At 39.2% G+C, this 23,641-nt stretch overlaps 1 long non-coding RNA gene across 1 annotated transcript in view; it reads left to right on the forward strand.

The window, feature by feature from the left end:
- Positions 1–23,641, forward strand: part of LOC128576525 (uncharacterized) — a 141,843-nt gene that overhangs the window by 85,520 nt on the left and 32,682 nt on the right. The window contains exon 2 of the long non-coding RNA XR_008377412.1: positions 13,276–13,368. This is a non-coding gene — a long non-coding RNA (uncharacterized LOC128576525). The remainder of the gene's footprint in view (positions 1–13,275; positions 13,369–23,641) is intronic.

A 23,641-nucleotide genomic window follows, 5' to 3' on the forward strand; every position in this document is an offset into this window, starting at 1 on the left:
TGAGAAAAGTTTCCTTTTGCTTCAAAGCTCAGGGTTGTTGATTATTATGGTGATTGTTAAATTTTAGAATCTTCTACCAAGTTTTTTTTCATATAGGAACTATTACAAATGTAGTTGCTGTTTGCATTACAGATAGCTTAAACCTTATAAATATGAATGCTGATGAATTCCATCTTGCACCATTTCTATCAAAAAAAAATGATGCTTTTATACCTAGTAATTGTATATATTGCCTGTAAATATGTTCTTGACATGCGACAACTTCTCTTTTTACTACGTGTTAATGAAAACAGAATCCTCTGCTTATACTTTTTTGGAAGGATAGTTAGAAAAAGTCCAGGATAGCTTGTAGCTCAAACATTTCACACTTCTCTTTCATTATCCACTTATCTCCCCTGGTAAGCACTATTACATTATGATACCAACATTCCTATCATGATACAATGGATGGCTCCAGATGGCTAACGATATCTTAACCATGCCCAGAAGTGACTGGAAACCAAAGAAATGTATCCCCAAAGAAATGCCCCTTGCCAGTGCCCCCAAATATCGCAGCCACTCCAATACAACCCCACAAATGCAAGTTATGAAACACAGTCTCAAAACCTTATAGTTACATTCAGTTCACAAGGTTTACAAAAAATATGACCACGTGAACAAATTTCTAGGACTTCTTCCAGGGCCATGCAAGCAGGGTTTCCTGAGTTTAACTGTAAATATGCCCATATTTAGAAAAGAACAGTATAGCTTTTTCTTTGTGTGAAATGTATATAAAAATTGCAGAAATTCTCTCTTTTTTTAATTGTGAAATTTAACACAGGAACAGCAAAGTGTATGTATTTGATTTTCTAGCATTGCCATAAGAAAATGTCACAGACTGGGGGACTTAACCAACAGAACTCTATTTTCTCATGTTTCTGGGGTTGGGAAGTCTCAGATCAAAGAGCCAGATGGGTCAGAGTCCCCCAAAGCTTCTGTCCTTGGTTTACAGGCAGCTGCCTTCCCCTGTGTCCTCACAGCCCGTGCACACACATCTTGGCATCTCCTCCTCATCTCAAAAGCACACCAGTCACATCACATCAGGGCTCTATTTTAATGACCTCATTTAACCTTAATTACGTCTTCCAATGCCTTATCTTCAAATATAATACATTGGGGGTTAAAACTTTAACCTATAAATTAGAAGACAAAATTCTGTCGTAATAGTGCAGAAAACATGTAAGTGCAGTTCAATGAATAATCAGACAACAAACATACTTATAAACACCCTCCTTTGATATGAGGACAATTAATGACAATTAAGGTTATGGGGGGGAGGAAAAGCAGAAAGAGGGACGGAGGGAGGGGGGTGGGGCCTTGGTGTGTGCCACACTTTATGGGGGCAAGACATGATTGCAAGAGGGACTTTGCCTAACAATTGCAATCAGTGTAACCTGGCTTATTGTACCTTCAATGAATCCCCAGCAATAAAAAAAAAAAACACTTCACTCCATGAGTGTCTCTGCTAATATCCCCCCTCACACTAGGTACAACCATTCTCCTGACTATTGTGAGAGTTATTTTCTTTATAGTTTTACCAACTATGTACGGAGCTTTACACAATATATGTATATGTCAGTCTACTTCTGAAATTCACGCAGTGGAGTTGGGCTCCTGTGTGTTATTTCAGGTCTTGCTTTTTTCACACATTTTCTCCCTGAGATTCATCGTAACACATTTAGTTTGCTCATTTTTCTTCCAGGGCAAGATATTAAATAGTTAAGCTAGAGGGCTGTGTGGTCTCTGTCACGATTAATCAGTTCTGCCTCTGTATTGTGAAAACAGCACTGACCGATATATGAATGAGTATACATGGTTGTGTTTGAATAAATCTTTTTTTAAAATTTATTTTTACATACACATGTGTTTATTAGGTTTCCATTTTTGCCTTCACAAAATTAAAAAGGCTTAAAATTGAATAACAATAATGATGTTTAAGATAAGGACTAGAAACAAAAACCTCGTAAAGAATGAATGAACATAAATACAGTCAGAAAAGAAATCAGACAATCGCTGCATCGAAATATTAAGCAATAATAATAATAATGCAAAGAAAGTAACATTCACATTGTCAAGTAACAATATGTCTATTATAGAATGCTTTGACTCTGAGATTCAGTATGGAGTCATCAGTTAACTTATTTTTTTTGTCTCAAAAATAGACAACTAATATTTATAAATAAAAGATAATTTCAAAAAACAGATCATGCCAAATCTTATAGACAATAGAAAAAGAAGAAATATTTCAAAAATAATTCTATTTGATCTGAGTAGACCTGCTATTAAAATTGGAGAAAATATATTATTATAAAGGGGAAATTACAAACACATTTCACTTATAAATGAGGATGCAATTTCCTAAACAACATATTAACATGTTGAATTAAAAATTAATGTTTAAGTAGTGTACTTTGCTCAAAATTAAATCCAATTTATGTGAGAATTAGTCACTATTTTCTTTTCTTGTTGTTGTTGGTTTTTTTATATATCTTTATTTATAAAGACAAGCAGCAAGTGTACAGACTGCAGTTTGCTGCCCTCTGCCTGGTCTGTGGCTTCTTCCATGCCTGGTACATATATCTCCTTTCTCTTTTTCACAATTGATCTTAACAAGTTTGCTAATATTTTTTTGAAAATAAAATTAACTTGCAATTGCTTGGTTTTCTGGATGTAGATTTTTCCAGATGAGCAGTCCTTCAGCAAATTGATGACATAGCTTTCATTACCTCCCAATTTCCACGACTGCTGCTAAGAAGTCAGCGTTAGAGCTAATTTTGTCCCTTTGGAGACAAGAATAATATCTCATTTCTTTGGCTGTGTTTAAGATATTTTTTGTCTTCAGTTCTGTTCCACACATCTACCTCTCTATTTTTGTGCCAATACCATGCTGTTTTGATCACTACAGATTCCTTCTTTTTCTATGTTTTGAAAAAGGTTAAGTAATATAGGTTCTAGTTCCTCTTTAAAGGTTGTGAAATTTAACATAGGAACAGCAAAGTGCATGTATTTAATTTTCCAGTGTTGCCATACGAAAATGTAGAATTCTGTAGAAAATGTAGAATGGTACAATTCTGATGTGAAGCCATCTGGTCCCGCGCTTTTCTTTTGGGGGAGATTTCTTATAATTGATGCTATTTCAGAACTTGATATAGGCTTGTTCAACATTTCCACTTTGTTCTGGCTAAGTCTAGGAAGGTAGCATGTTTCCAAGTATTGGTCTATTTCCTTCAGATTTTCATACTTCTGAGAATAGAGTTTTTTGTAATATTCATTGAGGATTTTTTGAACTTCTGAGGAGTCTGTCATAATTTGGCCTTTATTGTTTCTGATTGATGATCTTAGGGATTTTACTCTTTTATTTCTGGTTAGGTTGACCAAAGGTTTATCTATTTTATTGACCTTTTCAAAAAACCAACTTTTTGATTTATTGACTGTTGTATAATCCTTTTGTTTTCAATTTCATTTAATTCTGCTCTAATTTTAGTTGTTCTTTTATTTTGCTGGGTTGGGGTTGGAATGTTCTTCCTTTTCCAGTTACTTGAGATGTCCCATTAAGTTGTTGACTTCCTCTCTTTCCATTCTTTTGAGGAAGGCTTGCAATGCTATAAATTTCCCTCTTAGGACTGCCTTTGCAGTATCCCAGAGGTTCTGGTAATTCGTGTCTTCATTATTGTTTTGTTCTAAAAATTTGGTAATTTCCTTCTTAATCTCACCTATGACCCAGCTATCATTAAAGAGATGAACCCAGACACTTATCATCATTTGATCTTTGATAAGCCTATCAAAAATATAAATTGGGGGAAAGATTCCCTATTTAACAAATGGTACTGTTAAAACAAACTGGCGACTTGTAGAAGACTGAAACTGGACCTACACCTTTCTCCTCTAACAAAAATTGACTCTCACTGGTTATAGGACTTAAACTTAAGACATGAAACTATAAAAATTCTTAGAGAGAGTGCAGGGGATACACTTAAAAAAATTGGCCTGGGAGAATACTTTATGAGGAGGATCCCTGGGCAATTGAAGCAACATCAAAAATACATTACTGGGATCCAATCAAACTAAAAAGCTTCTGCACAGCCAAGAACACAGTAAGTAAAGCAACCAGACAGCCCTCAGAATGGGAGAGGATTTTTGCAGATTATATTTCCAACAAAGGTCTAATAACCATAATCCACAGAGAACTCAAACTTATTAATAAGAAAAGAACAAGTGATCCCATTTCATTGTGAGCAAGGGACATGAACAGAAGCTTCTCTGAAGAAGACAGGCACTTGGTCTACAGACACATGAAAAAATGCTCATCATCTTTAATCATCAGAGAAATGCAAACCAAGACCACTCTGAGATACCACCTAACTCCAGTAAGAGTAGCCCACATCACAAAATCCCAAAACTACAGATGTTGGCATGGATGTGGAAAAAAGGGAACACTTCTGCACTGCTGGTGGGAATGCAAGCTAGTACGTTCCTTTTGGAAAGAAGTTTGGAGAACACTCAGGGATCTAAATGTAGACCTGCCATTTGATCCTGCAATTCCTCTACTAGGTGTATATGCAAAAGATCAAAAATCATTTGGCAACAAAGATATTTGCACCAGATTGTTCACTGCAACTCATTCATAATTGCCAAGTCTTGGAAGAAGTCCAAGTGCCCATCAACCCATGAATGGATTAATAAATTATGGTATATGTATACCATGGGATACTATGCAGCATTTTAAAAAGATGGAGACTTTACCTCTTTTATGTTTGCATGCATGGAGCTGGAAAATATTCTTCATAGTAAAGTATCTCAGGAATGGAAAAAAAATATCCAATGTACTCAGTAGTACTGTGAAACCAATTTATAATCACTCACACTTTCATATGAGAGCTAAATCACAACTACAGCCCAGGAAGAAGAAGGGAAGGGGAGGGGTGTGGGAAGGGAGGGGGAGGTTCAATAAAGGGAGGGTGAATGGTGGGACCTCACCTATGGAGGGTATTGCAAGGGTACAAGTCAAATCTATCAAGTATAGAACACAAATGTCTTAACACTGTGATTAGTAAATGAGGTGAAAGCTATGTTAATTAGTAGGATGTAAGCACCCCAATTTGTACAAATAATCAACACATTGAATCCCACCAAGGCATAAACGTATTCATGATCTATGTATATATGACTTAAAAAAATAAATGTGTTTAATTGAAGGAATAAATCATTTTCTTGAGTTCCAAACCAAAAAAAAAAAAAAAGATACTTTTTGTCTTTTGTGTACTGTACTTTTACTGGAATGTCTATAGATACAGAATGTTATTTAGTTGGTGTTTTTGTGTGTTTGTTTTTATTTTGAAACGAGGTCTCATTCTGTCTCCCGAGTTGAAATACAGTGGCACAGTGATAGCTGAGCCTTGAACTCCTGGCCTCATGCAGTTGTCCCGCCTCGGCTCCAGTAACATAGCCAGGACTTACAGGTGCACACCACCAAACTTTTTTTGAGACGGAGTCTTGCTATTGCCCAAGCTGGTCTCAAACTCCTGGCCTCAAGGGATCCTCCTTCCTTGGCCTCCCAAAATGCTGGGATTACAAGCGTGAGTCACCAAACCCCGTACTAGATATAAAATTTTTAAAAATTGCTACAGATTCATTGGGACTTTTGAATACTTTTCACTGTGTCTGGAAATTTGTCAGCCCTCATCCTCACACACGGACTCTGCCCTTCTTCTCCTTTTTAGCAGGAGCTCCAAATAAATCCATACTGTATTTTCTTTTTTTATTTTTCTCCCATGTTGCCAACTTTTTATTTGTCTGCTTTCTATATACAGTTTTCTCGGACCTATTTCCCAGTTTGGTTATTTGCTTTATACTCTGTCTTCTTCATTTTTAAATCCACCTAGTAATCTTATTTCAATCTGATCTTCATCTTCAGAATTTTCATTTGACATGTTTTTTAAGTATGCTAGATTACTTTTTATAGTTTCCTTTTGTAGATCCTGCAAATTTGTCTGTCTGCTCTCTCCTTTTTTACACAGCATGATCTGTTTTTATATTGTGTTGGTGGAGCGCTTCTGTGCCTTGTTTTTGTCTCTGATGCTCTTGCTCATGATTCTCTTTCCTTATGAGCTTCCTTGTATTTTCTTTAAAAAGTTTCTTATGAGGGGGCGGCGCCTGGTGGCTCAAAGGAGTAGGGCGCCGGCCCCATATGCCAGAGGTGGCAGGTTCAAACCCAGCCCCGGCCAAAAACTGCAAAAAAAAAAAAAAGTTTCTTATGAGTGTTCTTTGAGGCCCAACATAAGGCAGCCTTTGCACATAGGGTGCCTAAGAGAATTACTCATTCTCACCTTAGATTCACAATATAGAAAGGTGTTTTCGGCGACTCAAGTGATGTGAATTTGGCTTCAAACCTGCAGAAGGGCCAGCTTTTGTTTCCAGCTTCTCAGGGACAGTGCCCCTCCTAGCTGCTTAATTAGAGAGACGGCAACATGCCTGGAAATCCCTTGGAGTTTGAGGATGAAGGTGGGTTTATTTTTAGCTTATCCTTACTTTGAAGAGTGCCTTTTCAAGGCCCCAGCTCACGGTGTGAAGGTCACCTATTAGACTCCATAACTGGCATGCTCCTGGCTTCAGTTTTCTCTCCCACAGTCCACAAGGGCATCTAGACGAGTTCTAATGTCTTAGGCAGACAAACGCTCCCAAAGCAAAACGGCCCCTGTCTTCCTTCATTTCTTCAGATTCCTTCTCTCCCTCTGTTTTACCCTGACGGTTCCTTTCCACCTGTAACACCTCCTATACTTTTTAAGGACTTAAAATTTTTTTTATATTTATTATGTCAAGTTAACGTGAGGGTATAAAACAACCAAGTCACAATACTTGAATTTATTAGGTATAGTCCCTCCTGTAATTATGTCCTGCACTCAAAAGGTGCCATACACCCTACATTGTGCCCATTCAGGGAGAGCACCTCCAACACCCCCCCCACCCCTGCCTCATCCCCCCTCCTCTCAACTTGAATTGAAATGAGTTTTTCTTCTATGTGGGCATATTAATATTGAGTACATTGGATCCTTGCTTTGCTATTCCTGTGATACTTTACTGAGTAGAATGTGTTTCAGCTCCATCTAGGTTAATACAAAAGATGTGAATTCACCATTTTTAAACTTTATTTTTAATCTATTATTTAGTTGTTCTCAGTGAGAGGGTTGTTACAGATGATCCAGACCACATTACTAGAAAGGGGAGTTTAAAAAAATCTTCAATAAAGCTTTTGGTACCTTTTCTGTGTATTTAAGAGATCGAGCAGAAATGAGCCTTGAATATTTTCCCCTGAGCTCAATTAGTAACCTATTGTGAATTGAGACTGAGGATACTTAAATTGGAAACTTAGCTATTAGAGATTTGGCTTTACTTTCAAGGCTCAGCACCTGAAGCTCAGACACGGGGAGGTTTTCCATCGCTGGCGTGTTCTATTTCTGACCTGCAGCACTAACGGGGCTGATGATGACAGTAATAGTAGTAAATGGTCTGGAAAGTGTGGTAGCCGGCGTCGCTGAGCTTCCGCAGTCACATCTGTCTTCATCACAGGACTCTGCCTCTTGTGCTGTGTCAAATCCACGTCCCTGAGTAAGAGCTGGTCTCTGTGCTTCCCTGTGGAAAGACACCCTTGGCGGTCTGACCCAAAATCCAGAGGGGTGCGCCACCCTGGCATGCATTTCTGCACTCTGAGAGCATCATAACATAAGAGAACCACAGAGATCAGATTTTTTCACCAGCTTGCAAGTATAAATACAGTAACATCAGATTGCACTGTGCAGGCTGGGCATGGCAACTCACGACGGCAATCTTAGCACTTTGGGAGGCTGAGACAGCAGAGTCACTTGAGTCTAGGAGTCCCAGACTAGCCTGGGCAATAGCAAGCCCTGACCCTGTCTCTAAAAAGTTTAAAAGGTTAGTAGGGCATAGTGGCACACTCCTGCAGTCCCAGCTACTCCGGAGGCTGAGGCAGGAGGATCCCTTGAGCCCAGGAGTTTGAGATTGCTGTGAGCTGTGAGCTGCGATGATGCCACGGCACTCTAGCCTGGACAACAGAATGAGACTGTCTCAAAAAAGTTAATTAATTAATTTTGATTTCACATGCAAAATACAATGATTTTAGTCCCTTGCCTTTAAGTACAGCAACTCACTGCCCCAGTTAGATCCCGGAGTTCCCTCTGTGCTGAGGATCAAGGTGGTTAGGTCTTCTGGTTTCTCATCAAGACACGTGATGGGGCTTTCCTGGGCGTCTGCCCCGGGGTACCTCCAGCCGGTGTCGCCATCCACTGCTGTGGCAGCCTCCCCGGCTCCACCTGCCAGGCCCTGTTCTGGGCTTTCCTGCTCCTCTCTGAGCACGTAAGACCCCCCTCCAGTAACGTCACATTGCATGAGTAAGATCAGATTGCAAATTCTGACCTTATAGAAATTTCAGGAATATAAGAAGGAAAGCACAACAAGAAATAAACTAATAATGCTTCCCAGAAAGGTTGTTCTCCGAGACCAGGTTCAGACTCCTCCTGGGGAGCTCTCCCATGCAGGCTCCGGATCTTTGTGGAAGGGCCAGGTTGTAACTCTCTGTAAAGCCCCACAGCCGTTCTGCATTCTTCACAGTCAGGGCCTCCTTCCTGGCCATAGTTCTTGCCCTGGGATCCACTGTAGAGAATCTTCTGTACACCCCAGAGGCACAGTTTAATTGGAAAAAGCCGCTGAACCATCAGTGCATTCTGGATTATTTCTGATAACGTCTGCAATGCGTTGAAAGTCAAGATATGGCTGAGTCTCCCCTTCACGGTATCAGGCAGGGTTGGTGAAGGTTTTCCCTGCACGGCCCCTGCAGTTTCCAGGTCATTCCCCATCTCGCTTGAGCAACTGCTGGAGCAAGAAGAGCCACATCTCCACAGAGGGCCAGAGCTGGACAGGGGTCAACAGCAGGACCCCAGTTTAAATCAAGGGCTGTGACAACAGCAGGAAAGAGACCTCAGTCTAGAACTGGGCTGGATACTGAATTCAACACGATGAAGTTGGAACTGACAGTGGAGGAGGAGGGTGGGGGCCGTGGAGGGTAAACCGGTTGGCAGATTCTCACTGAACCAGTAGGCAGGATCCAGGCGGAAGGCAGGTCGTCAGAATATCAAGGCCCAATGTTCTGTCTAACCTGACATGGCAAGATTTTTTTCTATAATTGAGATATAAAAAGCAAAGACCAAAGACAGAGCTTTGTCAGAAAAACAAACAAACAAGAACAACAAAAAAAGACAGGCTTAGAAGAGCTTGTTTAAGGTTTGGTCAGGAAGGGAGTCTTTGCCATCACAAGGATGGAAAGTAAGTTACATTCTAAATCCATCCTTAGAAACAAAACATGTTTTTAATGTTTGTAATGAAATTGTTTTAAAATTACAGTTTATAATCCAGTGGTATTCTTGAAGTCAATATAATGAATAACCACACACATTTTACAAAGGTTTGTTCTGAATCACATTTGAGGACGGTGACCTGCAGCCACCCCCGAGAAGATTTGAGCACGTGGACTTGCTGTAGCAGGGTTGCAGTTTGCTTTTAGACATTTCAGGGAGACGGGAATTACAGGTGATATCATAAATCAATACAGGAAAAGTGTACATTGTTTTGGCCGGAACGGATGGAAGAGCTCAAGGTCAGGGAGGTTAACAGGTTACAGGTGGGTTTAATTCTTTAGTTGGCCTTGGCTGAAAGAGTTAGGCTTTGTTGATTAGGCCAGGAGTCAGCAGAAAGGGCTGCTGAAGGCAGTGGTTCTCAATCTTCCTAATGCCATGACCCACAGGTTGAGAACCACTGTGGCTTAGGGTAAGATACTGGGTCTGTTACTCAGAGGCAAACTTCTAGACGTGCCCAGATGCAAGTGGTTTGCTGTGTAGTGAGGACCTGTGGGAACAGGTATGGAACAGGCCTCGCAGCAAGTCAGAAAGGACATCACTAAGAAGGCAGAGGACCATGATGAGCCATGACAGCAGCTCAGTGTGAGGGGAGCCTCTAGGCCGGAAGGGCGTCCAGTCTGTCAGGCCTCCTGCAGGAGCCGTAAGTCTGTATTTCAGTTCACAGAGTTATCAAAGATCTGTGTGTGATAAGGAAAATCATATTGTGAGACAGGTGTGTGTGTGTGTGTACAATATAAAACATACTGCTCGGTGAAGATCTGTTAAAAAGTTTGAGGGTCATTGATGGGACCACACCTACGGTGCATCTTACAAGGGTACATGTGAAATTTACTAAATGTAGAATATAAATGTCTTAACACAATAACTAAGAAAATGCCATGAAGGCTATGTTAACTAGTTTGATGAAAATATTTCAAATTGTATATAAAACCAGTACATGGTACCCCATGATTGCATTAATGCACACAGCTATGATTTCATTTTAAAAAAAAAGTTTGAGAAATATTGCTTTAATGCAGCAGTTCTCAGCCTGTGGGTAGAAACTCCTTTGTAACAATGAAAATACATCCTGCATATCAGATATTTACATTAAGATTCGTAACAGTAACAAAATTACAGTTATGAAGTAGCAATGAAAATAACTTTATGGTTGGGGGTCACCACAACATGAGGAACTGTATTAAAGGGTCATGGTATTAGGAGGCATTAGGAAGGTTAATGAACCACTGCTTTAATGCTTTTCCTGAAAGAAAGGGATTCTGAAAGGAGTGTTACTCTCCACTTAGAGAGAAAACAACATTGTCTCTCTGTTCTTAAACAGCCTCCCCCTCACCCCCCACACGTCCAGCTTTTACCTCCCAGCATTTCTAAAACTTTCTGATCCAAATACCAATGAGGGGGCCCCTGAATACACTATTTAATCTGTGCTTTTTTTACACATCATTTTATGGGTTCTGATCTTGACCCCCAATAATATAAACTCTTTGAGTACACAGCCATATGCTGTTTATGTTTGTCTGGATTTTCTGTTAGGAAAGTGTATAATAAACACAAGTTATCAACAGCCTATTCGGTGTAACACTGCAAACAGGCTCAAGAAATGAAAACACAGGCTAGCATCATTGAGTCTTTAATGAAGTCAAGCCTGGAGCACCAGGTCTGTCCCCGGTGTGCACTCTGGCCTCGTCCAGGCAGTGTCTGGTGCCCTCCTGTGGCTGTTGTCTGTTCCATTTTAAATATTGCTGGAGCCAATTCTGTAGTTTCCAGAATCACAGCCAGTATCAGGGGTTCTCCAGGCCAGCGGGTGCTCCTTCCCTGGATGCTTCCATTAGCAGTGGAAGGAGAGAAACGTGCCGTGTTCAGACCCCACCTCTGTCTCCTGGCTTCCAAGCTGAGTGTTCACGTCTTTCCTTCTTGGCCCATGTGTTTCCATCTTCACCTCCTTCCTAACCCCTGACCCGACTATCTTCACCGTTGTGTTGAAAAATAGCAGCCAGAGGAACAAAGCTGATTCCATCCCATTTTATTTCTTGTTCAAAATGGAGTTTTAGAGTTGGGCGGGGAGGGCATCCTTTGCCTTTTACCCTCCTGAGCTCTTCAGCTGGGACCCTTGTAAATTAGACTGATGAAAGACAGGTTAACAAAACACATAAATTGATTTAATGTGCTTTAACGTGACACAGACGCCTTTATAAGGAAACAAAGACCTGACAAGATGTGTGTTTTATGCTGGGTTGATGGACCACACAGGCCTCCATCGCTGTGGCACTGACGGAGCTAAAACACACTTGTCTTTCCCTAGTTCTTTACACAGCACACCGCAGGGGTTGGCTGGTGAACTCTGATGATGGGGTCAGATAAACTCACTTTCCGGATCATCAACAGTCAAGTGAATAAAAAGCATAAAAAGAAAAAAAGAATTGACATGAGCGTTGTCAACCAGCGAAGGATTCCACTGAGATGTCTGAATCGTTGAGAAATTTCCAGATCGAGTGCTAGGGGAAGAAATGGAAGGAATTGGCTGAGGGTTGGTTTCCAGCAAGTTCTCTGAATAAAATGAATGTCAGTAGGAGGTGTGCGGCAGAGCCCTTGAAAACAATCCCCCTCAAATATTTTGATTTAAGGAGCCTGGGTCCGGGTGAGGTCCAGCCACCGAGTGGTGGTGGGGTGTTTTGTGGGGTGTTTATTCCCAGCACAGACAGGTGTGGCTACTGACATGGAGTCACTGTCAGCCACAGTTCAGACACAGGTGTGGCTCACAGAAACACGGCTGAGTGTTGGCAGCGTCGCCGCCAGTGCAGAACAGTGAGGAAGCCACAGTCTAAACTGCGGAAGCCATTCGGGGGGACCTCACCGAATGTGTATGATGCAATGGTACATTTCAAAACTATTAAGAAATGAGCATAACTATGATGGATGTGTTACTTAGTTCAATGTAAACATTTCACATCGTATATCGAAGCAGTACCCTGAACCCGATAAATGCATCAATGTATTAAAGTTTTTAATTTAATAAAAAATAATTAATTAAAAAAAATAAAATAAACTGCAGAACCCAACTCTGAATGATTTAAGCAAGACATAAAATCAGGAGGATAATGGGTAACTCTTCAAAGTGCTGGAAACACCGTAGAGCTGTGTTACGGACCTGAATTTGTCCCCAAAGAGCCTTGTGTCAGGATCTTAACCCCCAAAGCAACAGTATTGGGAGTTGGGGTTGATGGCAGGGGTCTCCATCAAGAGGACGCCACCCTGCTGAATGCGTTCATGCCCACAGCAGGTGGGCTTGAGAAGGCCACAGGTGTAATCTCTTGGTCTCTCCTACCCTCTCGTTATCCTGCCAGGGGCTAATGCAGGAAGAAAGAAGGCCCTAGTCCAGGGGTTTTCACCCTTTTTTATCTCATGGCACACTTGAACCTATAGATAAACTCTGGCACACTTAAATTGTGTAGATCAAAAAAAAAAAAGGTTAAAAAAATATAGAAGGGGGGAGGATGGGTAGAAAGAGGATTATCAATGGGACCACACCTATGGTGCATCTTACAAGGGGACATGTGAAATTTACTAAATGTAGAATACAAATGTCTTAACACAATAACTAAGAAAATGCCGCGAAGGCTACATTAACCTGTTTGATGAAAATATTTCAAATTGTATATAAAACCAGCACATTGTACCCCATGATTGCCTTAATGCACACAGCTATGATTTAATAAAAAAAAGAAAAAGAAAAAATATATATATACTTACTGTGCTTTGAACTTCTTTTGATAATCATTTTATTAACAAACTTTAAAAATTTTTGCAGCACATCTGAAATCCTCTCAGGCCACACTGGGTGAAAATCACAGCCCTGGCCAGATGCCGGCCCCTCAGACTCGGACTTCCAGCCTTCAGGACGGTGAGTCAATATGTTCATTATAAATTACCCAATTTTAGGTATTCTGTTATACCAGCCCAAAACAGATTAAGACAATTGAGACTAGGAGGCAGCAACGCTGAACACAGCAGTCTGTCCCTAGGTGACCCACAGCTGTGGGCACCACAGACCCTGCCAGGTCTGCTGCTTCTGCGACCTGTGCAGACGGTGAATTGCTGTTTTCTTAACGACCATATACATTTCTTTTTTTTTTTTCTTTTTTTTTTTTTATTAAATCATAACTGTATACAATGATATGATTATGGGGCATCATACACTCACTTCATAAATCATTTGACACATTTTTATCACAGTGGTTAACATAGCCTTTTCGGCGTTATCTCAGTTACTGTGCCAAAACATTTACATTCTACATTTACCAAGTTTCGCAAATACCCCTGTAATATGCACCACAGGTGTGATCCCACCGATTCCCCTCCCTCTACCCACCCCCCCCCTTTCCGACTTCCCCCTATTGTTAAGTTGTAGCTGGGTTATAGCTTTCATGTGAGAGTCCCAAATTAGTTTCATAGTAGGGCTGTGTACATTGGGTACTTTTTCTTCCATTCTTGGGATACTTTACTAAGAAGAATATGTTCCAGCTCCATCCATGTAAACATGAAAGAGGTAAAGTCTCCATCTTTCTTTAAGGCTGCATAGTATTCCATGGTGTACATGTACCACAATTTATTAATCCATTCGTGGATCGATGGGCACTTGGGCTTTTTCCATGACTTAGCTATTATGAATTGGGCTGCAATAAACATTCTGGTACAAATATCTTTGTTATGCTGTGATTTTTGGTCTTCTGGGTATATGCCCAGCAGAGGAATTACAGGATTGAATGGCAGATCTATTTTTAGATCTCTGAGTGTTCTCCATATATCTTTCCAAAAGGAATGTATTAATTTTGTACAGTCCTTGTGTCCTGGCTTCTTTGGCTAACGATTCAAGGGCCCAGGCAAGTTCACCTCACTGTCTAAGCCTAGCTCAGAGATAAGAATCGGTTACAAATTTGAAACTGTCAGGATGTCGTTTTTGCTGGAGCAGCCATCCTTCCTAAAAATCAAATCTTTCAGACTTCATCTTACTAAATAAGTGATTAATCAGATTTTAAAAGACATGAATAGGAAATCTATGACATAAAAGGATCAGTTATGACATCAAAACTAGTTAAACATAAGCAGCAGTTATAACTTTATTTAAAAATACTTCAACATGGAAGGTAAACATAAAGTATAATTCTTTGTATGAATGGATTTATAAAATATAGATGACTAATAGCCAAAAATGACAATAAGTAATTCCCTAATTGGGGGGAAGAATTGAAGAGGGGGTGAAAGAAGGAGTATTTTATGTTTTGTAAATGTTTATTATTCATATAATGTCCGTATTATGAAATGTTGTGTTAGTTACTTTGCTACAAAAAGTAACTTTAAAAGTACCCATGAACACTTACAGAGGGTACATTAGGTCTGTATTAGTAAGGAATATTTTCAAGTAGCTTAAAATGTGCCAACAGAGGCACAAAGAGGTTTTGTTTTGTTTTTGTTTTTCTCAAATAGCAAGAAGCCCAGATGAAACAAGTAATGGGTGCTGGTTTAAAAGTTCAAAATCACAGTGAACTTTTTCTGTGATTTCTTTGGCCTTTCTTTCAGGGTTTTAATACGACTTGTGTTGCTGTTGTCATAACATCTGTGTTCAAAGCAAAAAAAGAAAAAGGGGAAAACAGAGGTAGGGTGGGGAACGGATGGAATTTTTTCAGGAAAAGTAAATTCATTTCCAAAAAATACAACCGATTGCCACTATGGAAACATGTCCCCCACAGCTGAAATGTGGCAAAGGAAGGGGGATAGATATTGGGTGAGTTAGCCAATATTGTTTACTGAGCATAAGATTAGGAAAAAGACCTCATTAAATTTTTAAAAACAAAATTGGGAAAAATAAATTTATTTTATTTTATTTTTTATTAAATCATAGCTCTGTACATTAATGCAATCATAGGGTACAATGTGCTGGGTTTATATACAATTTGAAATATTTTCATCGAACTGGTTAACACAGCCTTCATGGCATTTTCTTAGTTATTGTGTTCAGACGTTTATATTCTACATTTAGTAAGATACATTTTTGCGACACAGTATCGTCAAAGTAGAAGTTAATAAAAATGTCCAAACAAAGAAAGAAAGAAAATTTTCCAGCTACTGAAAATTAAAAGCGCTATGCTTATTAACTTTCTGTCAAAGTCAAAGCCCTTCAATGGCAAGCTCTTCTAATGCTATTACAATGAAGAAATTTATAAACATAAACACATAAATCTGTGCTAAGGTAATATCACTTTGTTCAGCTGAACCTTTAAGGCCTTAAATAAGAGCAGTTGGAAAAGTAAACAATTTTTAAATTTAAGATAATTTCACTTCTATATGCTAAGAAAATCAAGAAGGTGAAATTCAGAGATAGAAGAATTATGAATCACCAAAGGGAAAGATAGAACAATAAAATTGAGAGAGACACACCTAATATTTCTTTTACAAATCAACCTAGGAAAACTTTTGGCCTTATGATTATTCCATAATCTAAAAAAAAAAGAGAGAGAGAGACTGAGAGAAAAATAAATTTTCTACCAAAAAGCTATAAACATCTGGTTATAGATGTCAAATTGAAAACCCATTGTATTCCTTTCCTGGAACTTCTACCAAAATTTCAGTGAAGTAATGAAAGGATTATTAATCTACAAAAGGAAAAAGAATAAGATTGGAGACAATAGAATACTTGTGATGTCAGCCATCATTTTGAAACTGGGAAGTACCTAGGAGAAAGAATTCTCTGAGAAAATGATCGAAAGACAAGAGATGGAAAGTAAGAAAAAAGATAAGAATGAGGAGTGATTTTTTTAAGATGCGCACCCTCAGATAAGTGAATGTGAGCAGGTAAAATGGAGAAGAAAATGTTATAAAAGGGTTACTTTAGTAATATTTCCAAGAACTGAAGGATTAGAGTCTAAAAGTTACGCAGATGATTTCCCACCGAGAGGCCTGCGGCAGGGTCACGGTCGAAGAGATGAGCAGAAACCAGTGTGCTTTGCAAAAGCAATTCTGGACCCTTGAGGACAATAGTACCTTCTCTCGAACATTCTCAAAGGTGTGATTTTAGCTGAGAATTACGTACCAGCTAAGCTAGCAATCAAACACCAAGACGGGCTAAAACATTTTCAGGCGTTTAAGTCAGAAGGAAGGAGAAGACGGAGGGAGGGAAGACAAAGGCAGAAACAAAAGGAGGGGAGTGGAGAGAAGGGAAGAAGATTGTGAGCAAGAAATTAAACTTCTATGTATTTTTTTCCTCAGGAAAGTGCTAAAATATGTACTCACTCCCCCAGAATGATTTAGAAGGAAACCCCAGAAAACAGAGACTCCCACAGCAGAATAGAAGGAGCAAACCCCCAGATTGTCCATCAGGCTGCAGCCTAGAGAACAGCCCATCCAGGCAGGAGAATGAGAAAGGAAGATTTTTAGACTTTAGGATGGAAATCCTTATTAGGAGGGCCGGAGAGGTGGGATTGAGAAAGGGCAGACCCAAAGAAAGGAAGAGAGGAACTCCTGTAGCTCCTGGGTCCCTGGAGCTTAATTACCAGGACTAAGAGCTGAGACTCCCTCTGTCAAAATAACTTTGTTCTTTTTTTTTTTTTTTTTGCCCAGGAAAATAAGGAAGGAAACAGATAAATAATGCCTCTGTTTACTTTAGAAAATTTCTGAAAACCACTTTGTGCAGTTTTTCATTTTGGCAAACAGCTCTTGAATCAAAAAAAAAAAAAAAATTCAAGCTACTCCATTCATCCAACGGCAGCATACTTACTTACCAGGACTGCTCAATGCCCACTGTTTCCCTGTTCTATTGTTCTAACCTATTATTTTTCCACTAACAATACCCAATCCCAGTAAATTCCCAACTTTACAACATTTGAGCTCAAAGCCTTATGAATGTCCTCCATTAAGTTTTCTCTTCTGAGATATGATTATAACTCTGTCAAGACTGTTCTCTCTCTTACGGCAAGAGGTTTTGTGAATCCCTGCTTTAGCAACAGGTGATCATGGTGTGTGCGTTTGTGTATAGAGTGTGGTGTGTGTGTGCACGTTGTTTGTGTGTGTAAAGTGTGGTGTGTGTGCACGCATGTGTGTGTGTAGAGTGTGGTGTGTGTGTGTGTAGAGTGCGGTGTGTGTGTGCACGCATATGTAGGCATTCGTATAGAGGATTAAACATCAGACTTACTACAACAGCCACCAATATCATAACTCATCTGAGGAATTACTGAGATCAAGACATCCTCCTGGCAAGCCTGGAAATCTCTTGTGACTTGGAAGGCAAGTCACCAAGGAACTCAGTAATCCTGGAGGAGCAAAGTTGAGTCCTGTAGTAGTAAGGCTGTTGTTAAACATGAAGCATTTTATGACAGTTCCTTAAAGGATTAGTGGAGAAAAATTGCATGTGGTATTTTAAAGATTATTTCCTTTCCACCCTTGAAGATCATTTCCTTGAGTACATACTCTGTTGGCACCTCTGAGATCATTTCCCTGAGCACACAGCCCCTGCATGTCTTTGCTCAGTAATCTTTCCGCACATTATGTATCTTCTCAATAAAAGGACACTGTGAGAAGTACTCGGGGCTTTCCCGCACCTATGGTCAGCCTCACCTCTTGCAGCCTGTACTGTTAATCCATGTCTCAAGTGATCATTTATGCAGTTGTGACACATTCACATACGGGAAAGGAGGGTGGGGAGTCAGAAGAATAAAGCTGGTTAGAGTAGCTGATGCTCTTGATCACAAAGATATAATATTGTGAGAACTTACCAGATGTGTTGGAAGAAAGATGTTGTGATACGTTTTATATACACATGTATGGAAAGTTTGAGAGACTTATTCACTCCGATAAAAGTGATACAAATATAAGAAATCACAATTTTAATCCATTAGTTGAGTTAGTAGTAAATAGTATCATGATATTTTCATTATCATAAAGTTAAAAATAAACTGGTATTTAGCTGGAAATTGTGATATGCATGTTGGGAGGGGGGAGTAGAAATGTGGGAGAGATGGTATAAAAATATTCAACCCTCCTCTATTGTGATAGGGAACTGGAAAAACAAGATGAGGTGGAACATATGGGAAGACGAATGAAAACAACAATAATAGGTAAAATTCAAAGCATTCAAAGCATTGCCGGATCAACTGGACCCAAACCCTTAGATGATGATGTGGCTGAGAAGGCGACAGGTGACGGAGATGAGGGCTCAGAGGGAGCAGATCCAAAAGAGACTCACTCACTATCTGACTTTCTCTCTTTCTCTCCATAGAGAGGTGCTTGGAAATATATTCCCCAAATGTTGTCAATAGTTACTTTTGAGAATTTTTTTTTTACATTCTTCTTAACTCGTGCTCGCAGATTCAATTTTTATAATGAAAATATGCTAGTCTGTACATGAATACATGAATTTTTATGAAAATAACTTTTCTAAAAAAGAATACAAATTTGAATCAAACATCAACAATAACAACATGAAAGCAGGTTATTATACAAAGTAAACAAAATAAATCTAGCATTGATCCATGGAGAACTGCAGGGCAGGCTGAGAAATGAAGCTTTGCTGTTTGTGCAGGAAATAGAATAAATGGGTTTTGTGAACAGTGAATCTGTCTCCACCTTCATTTTTTACAGTAAGAGAACAAGTGTGTGATGAGATGATTTAAGCGCGGAGCAGCTAGAACCCTGCTTCGCACTGCAGTACTGCAGGGAATCATAAATAGCTTTGATTGATGTTTTAACACAACAGCGTTCATGCAAACGTCATCTAAAGAAAAGCTTGCAAAACCAACAAGAGCCCTAGAAATTCTTTAGTTTGGAGCTGATGGAACCATTATAATCAGTACATGAAATTCTTCCAAGCCCTCCTCATCATTTTTCTTTTTAATATCTGTATGTTCTGCTTCCTCTAATCAGTAATTACATAATATGGTCAAAAGTTGAGATCCAACTCTGAAGCTTGGGCAGTTTCTGATGCTGCCGTTATGAGACTCCTGAACCTCTTCAGAAGAAGCAAATTACAGACCCTCAGTTTGCACGATCGGAGGCAGAGCTGCTACCCAAGAAATACCTTGTAATTTTCAACTGGTACTACATATGATCAATGAAGCATTTCTATGAGATTGATTTTGTGCAGGATCTTGGGAAATGCAGCCTCTCACAGACCATCATTTACTGGCTCTGGACCGAACGTGACAGATGATCCGCCCTGTCTGTGTGATTCATTGGGGAGCACACGGCCCGTGGAAGGGCTTCTGCTGGGGCTGGAAGAAGAAGCCAGAGGCTGAGGATGCGAAGCTCAGAGATTTCCAAGATTGTCTTTCTCCTACAGTCATCCATCACCTGCATTTTTTTCTCATCTCTGTTCGTGGGGTCATGAGTTATCTGTCCTGCTCACCACCTCATCTCTCTGGTATCACTTTCCCTCCTAAGGCTCATTAATTGCATAAATGCTGCAGAGGACTGACATGTGTTTACAGCTTCAGTGTTTGTATGTGGTCCCTCTCTCTATCTCAAAGTCAGGAGGATTCTGCCTTGACAAAGTGTTTGTTGGTGAAACGTACCAACTTTTAATAAACCTAATTCCTTCTGCAGCTAACCCCTTCAAACAAACAAAGGCCTTTATTTAAGCATCTCTGGAAGCAACCTTATGACACTATGTTTGATACATTTATGTTTAACAAAAGCTGTTGCAATTATCTGAGCACTTTTTATTTTTTATTTATTTATTTATTATTACATTTTTTAGAGACAGAGTCTCACTTTATCACCCTTTGTAGAGTGCTATGACATCACAGCTCACAGCAACCTCCAACTCCTGGGCCCAGTGATTCTCCTGCCTCACCCTCCCGAGTAGCTGGGACTACAGGCACCTACCACAACGCCCGGCTATTTTATATATTTATTTTTATTATTAAATCATAGCTGTGTACATTAATGCGATCATGGGGCACCATACATGGGTTTTATAGACCAGTTGACACATTTTCTTTTCTTTTTTTTTATAATTTTTATTTTTTATTATTAAATCATAGCAGTGTACATTAATGTGATCATGGGGCATCATACACTGGTTTTATAGACCATTTGACACATTTTCATCACACTTCTTCACATAGCCTTTCTGGCATTTTCTTAGTTATTGTGTTAAGACATTTACATTCTACATTTACTAAGTTTCACATGTACCCTTGTAAGATGCACCACAGGTGTAATCCCACCAATCACACTCCCTCCGCCCCCCTCCCCCCTCTCCCTTTCCCCTTTACCCCTATTCTTAGGTTGTAACTGGGTTACATGTGAAAGCCATAAATTAGTTTCATAGCAGGGCTGAGTACTTTGGATACCTTTTCTTCCATTCTTGAGATACTTTACTAAGAAGAATATGTTCCAGCTCCATCCATGTAAACATGAAAGAGGTAAAGTCTCCATCTTTCTTTAAGGCTGCATAATATTACATGGTGTACATATACCACAATTTATTAAGCCATTCGTGGATCGATGGGCACTTGGGCTTTTTCCATGACTTAGCAATTATGAATTGGGCTACAATAAACATTCTGGTACAAATATCTTGGTTATAATGTGATTTTTGGTCTTCTGGGAATATACCTAGTAGAGGAATTATAGGATTGAATGGCAGATCTATTTTTAGATCTCTAAGTGTTCTCCAAACATCTTTCCAAAAGGAATGTATTAATTTGCATTCCCACCAGCAGTGTAGAAGTGTTCCCTTTTCTCCATATCCATGCCAACATCTCTGGTCTTGGGATTTTATGATATGGGCTAATCTTAATGCAGTTAGATGGTATCTCATAGTAGTTTTGATTTGCATTTCTCTGATGATTAAAGATGATGAGCATTTTTTCATATGTCTGTAGGCTGTGCGCCTGTCTTCTTCAGAGAAGTTTCTCTTCAAGTCCCTTGCCCAGCCTGCGATGGGATCACTTGTTCTTTTCTTGCTTATACGTTTGAGTTCTCTGGTTAAACCTTTGTCGGAGACATAACCTACAAATATCTTCTCCCATTCCGAGGGCTGTTTGCTTGCTTTACTTACTGTGTTCTTGGCTGTGCAGAAGCTTTTTAGTTTGATCAGGTCCCAGTAGTGTATTTTTGAAGCTGCTTCAATTGCCTAGGGGGTCCTCCTCATAAAATACTTGCCCAAACCGATTTCTTCAAGGGTTTTCCCTGCACTCTCTTCTAGTATTTTTATAGATTCATGTCTTAAGTTTAAATCTTTAATCCAGTGAAAGTCTATCTTAGTTAATGGTGAAAGGTGTGGGTCCACTTTCAGTCTTTTACAGGTTGCCAGCCAGTTCACCCAGCACCATTTGGTAAATAGGGAATCTTTTCCCCACTGAATGTTTTTAATTGGCTTGTCAAAGATCAAATAACGATAAGTAGCTGGATTCATCTCTTGGTTCTCTATTCTGTTCCAGACATCTACTTCTCTGTTTTTGTACCAATACCATGCTGTTTTGATCACTATCGATTTGTAGTAAAGTCTGAGGTCTGGTAGCGTGATTCCACCTGCTTTGTTTTTATTTCTGAGTAATGTCTTGGCTATTCGAGGTTTTTTTCTGATTCCATATAAAACAAAGTATTTTTTCAAGATCTTTAAAGTATGACAGTGGAGCTTTAATAGGGATTGCATTAAAATTGTATATTGCTTTGGGTGGTATGGACATTTTAACAATGTTGATTCTTCCCAGCCATGAGCATGGCATGTTTTTCCATTTGTTAACATTTTCAGCTATTTTTTTTCTTAGAATTTCATAGTTCTCTATATAGAGATTTTTCACATTCTTTGTTAGATAAACTCCCAAATATTTTATCTTCTTTGGCACTACTGTGAATGGAATAGAGTCCTTATCTGTTTTTTCAGCTTGACTATTGTTGGTATATATAAAGGCTACCGATTTATGAATGTTGATTGTGTAACCTGAGACGTTGCTATATTCCTTGATCACTTCTAAGAGTTTTGTAGTAGAATCCCTGGTGTTTTCCAGATATACAATCATATCATCTGCGAAGAGTGAAAGTTTGATCTCTTCCGACCCTATATGGATACCCTTGATTGCCTTTTCTTCCCTAATTGTGGTGGCTAAAACTTCCATTACAATGTTAAAGAGCAGTGGAGATAATGGGCAGCCTTGTCTGGTTCCTGATCTGAGTAGAAATGATTTCAATTTAACTCCATTCAATACGATATTGGCTGTGAGTTTGCTGTAGATGGCCTCTATCAGTTTAAGAAATGTCCCTTCTATACCAATTTTCTTAAGTGTTCTGATCATGAAGGGATGCTGGATATTATCAAAAGGTTTTTCTGCATCAATTGAGAGAATCATACGGTCTTTGGTTGTTAATTTGTTTATGCGCTGAATTATACTTATAGATTTATGTATATTGAACCAGCCTTGAGACCCTGGGATAAAACCGACTTGGTCATGATGTACAATTTGTTTGATGTGTTGCTGGATTCTGTTTGTTAGGATCTTGTTAGATATTATTGCATCTATATTCATTAGTCACATTAGTCTATAATTTTCTTTTCTTGTTGGGTCTTTTCCTGGTTTGGGGATCAGGGTGATGTTTGCTTCATAGAACGTGTTGGGTAGTCTTCCTTCTTTTTCTACCTTTTGGAACAGGTCGAGTAATATAGGTACTAATTCCACTTTAAAGGTTTGGTAGAATTCTGACGTAAAACCATCTGGTCCCGGGCTTTTCTTTTTAGGGAGATTTTGTATGGTTGATGCTATTTCAGAACTTGATATTGGCCTGTTCAACATTTCCACTTGATTCTGGCTAAGTCTTGGAAGGGTCATGCTTCCAACTACTGGCCAATTTCCTTCAGATTTTCATATTTCTGAGAATAAAGTTTCTTGTAATATTCATTAAGGATTTTTTGAATTTCTGAGGAGTCTGGTGTTATTTTGTCTTTGTCATTTCTAATTGATGACATTAGAGATTTTACTCTTTTTTTCCTGGTTAGGTTAGCCAAAGGTTTATCTATTTTATTGACCTTTTCAAAAAACAAACTTTTTGATTTATTGATCTGTTGTATAATTCTTTTGTTTTCAATTTCATTTAATTCTGCTCTAATTTTGGTTATTTCTTTTCTTCATCACTTTCAGGGATTCCAATGAGGCGGATATTAGCCTTCTTAGAATTATCCAAGA

This window comes from Nycticebus coucang, chromosome 24 (assembly GCF_027406575.1).
Source record: "Nycticebus coucang isolate mNycCou1 chromosome 24, mNycCou1.pri, whole genome shotgun sequence".
NCBI lineage: Eukaryota > Metazoa > Chordata > Mammalia > Primates > Lorisidae > Nycticebus > Nycticebus coucang.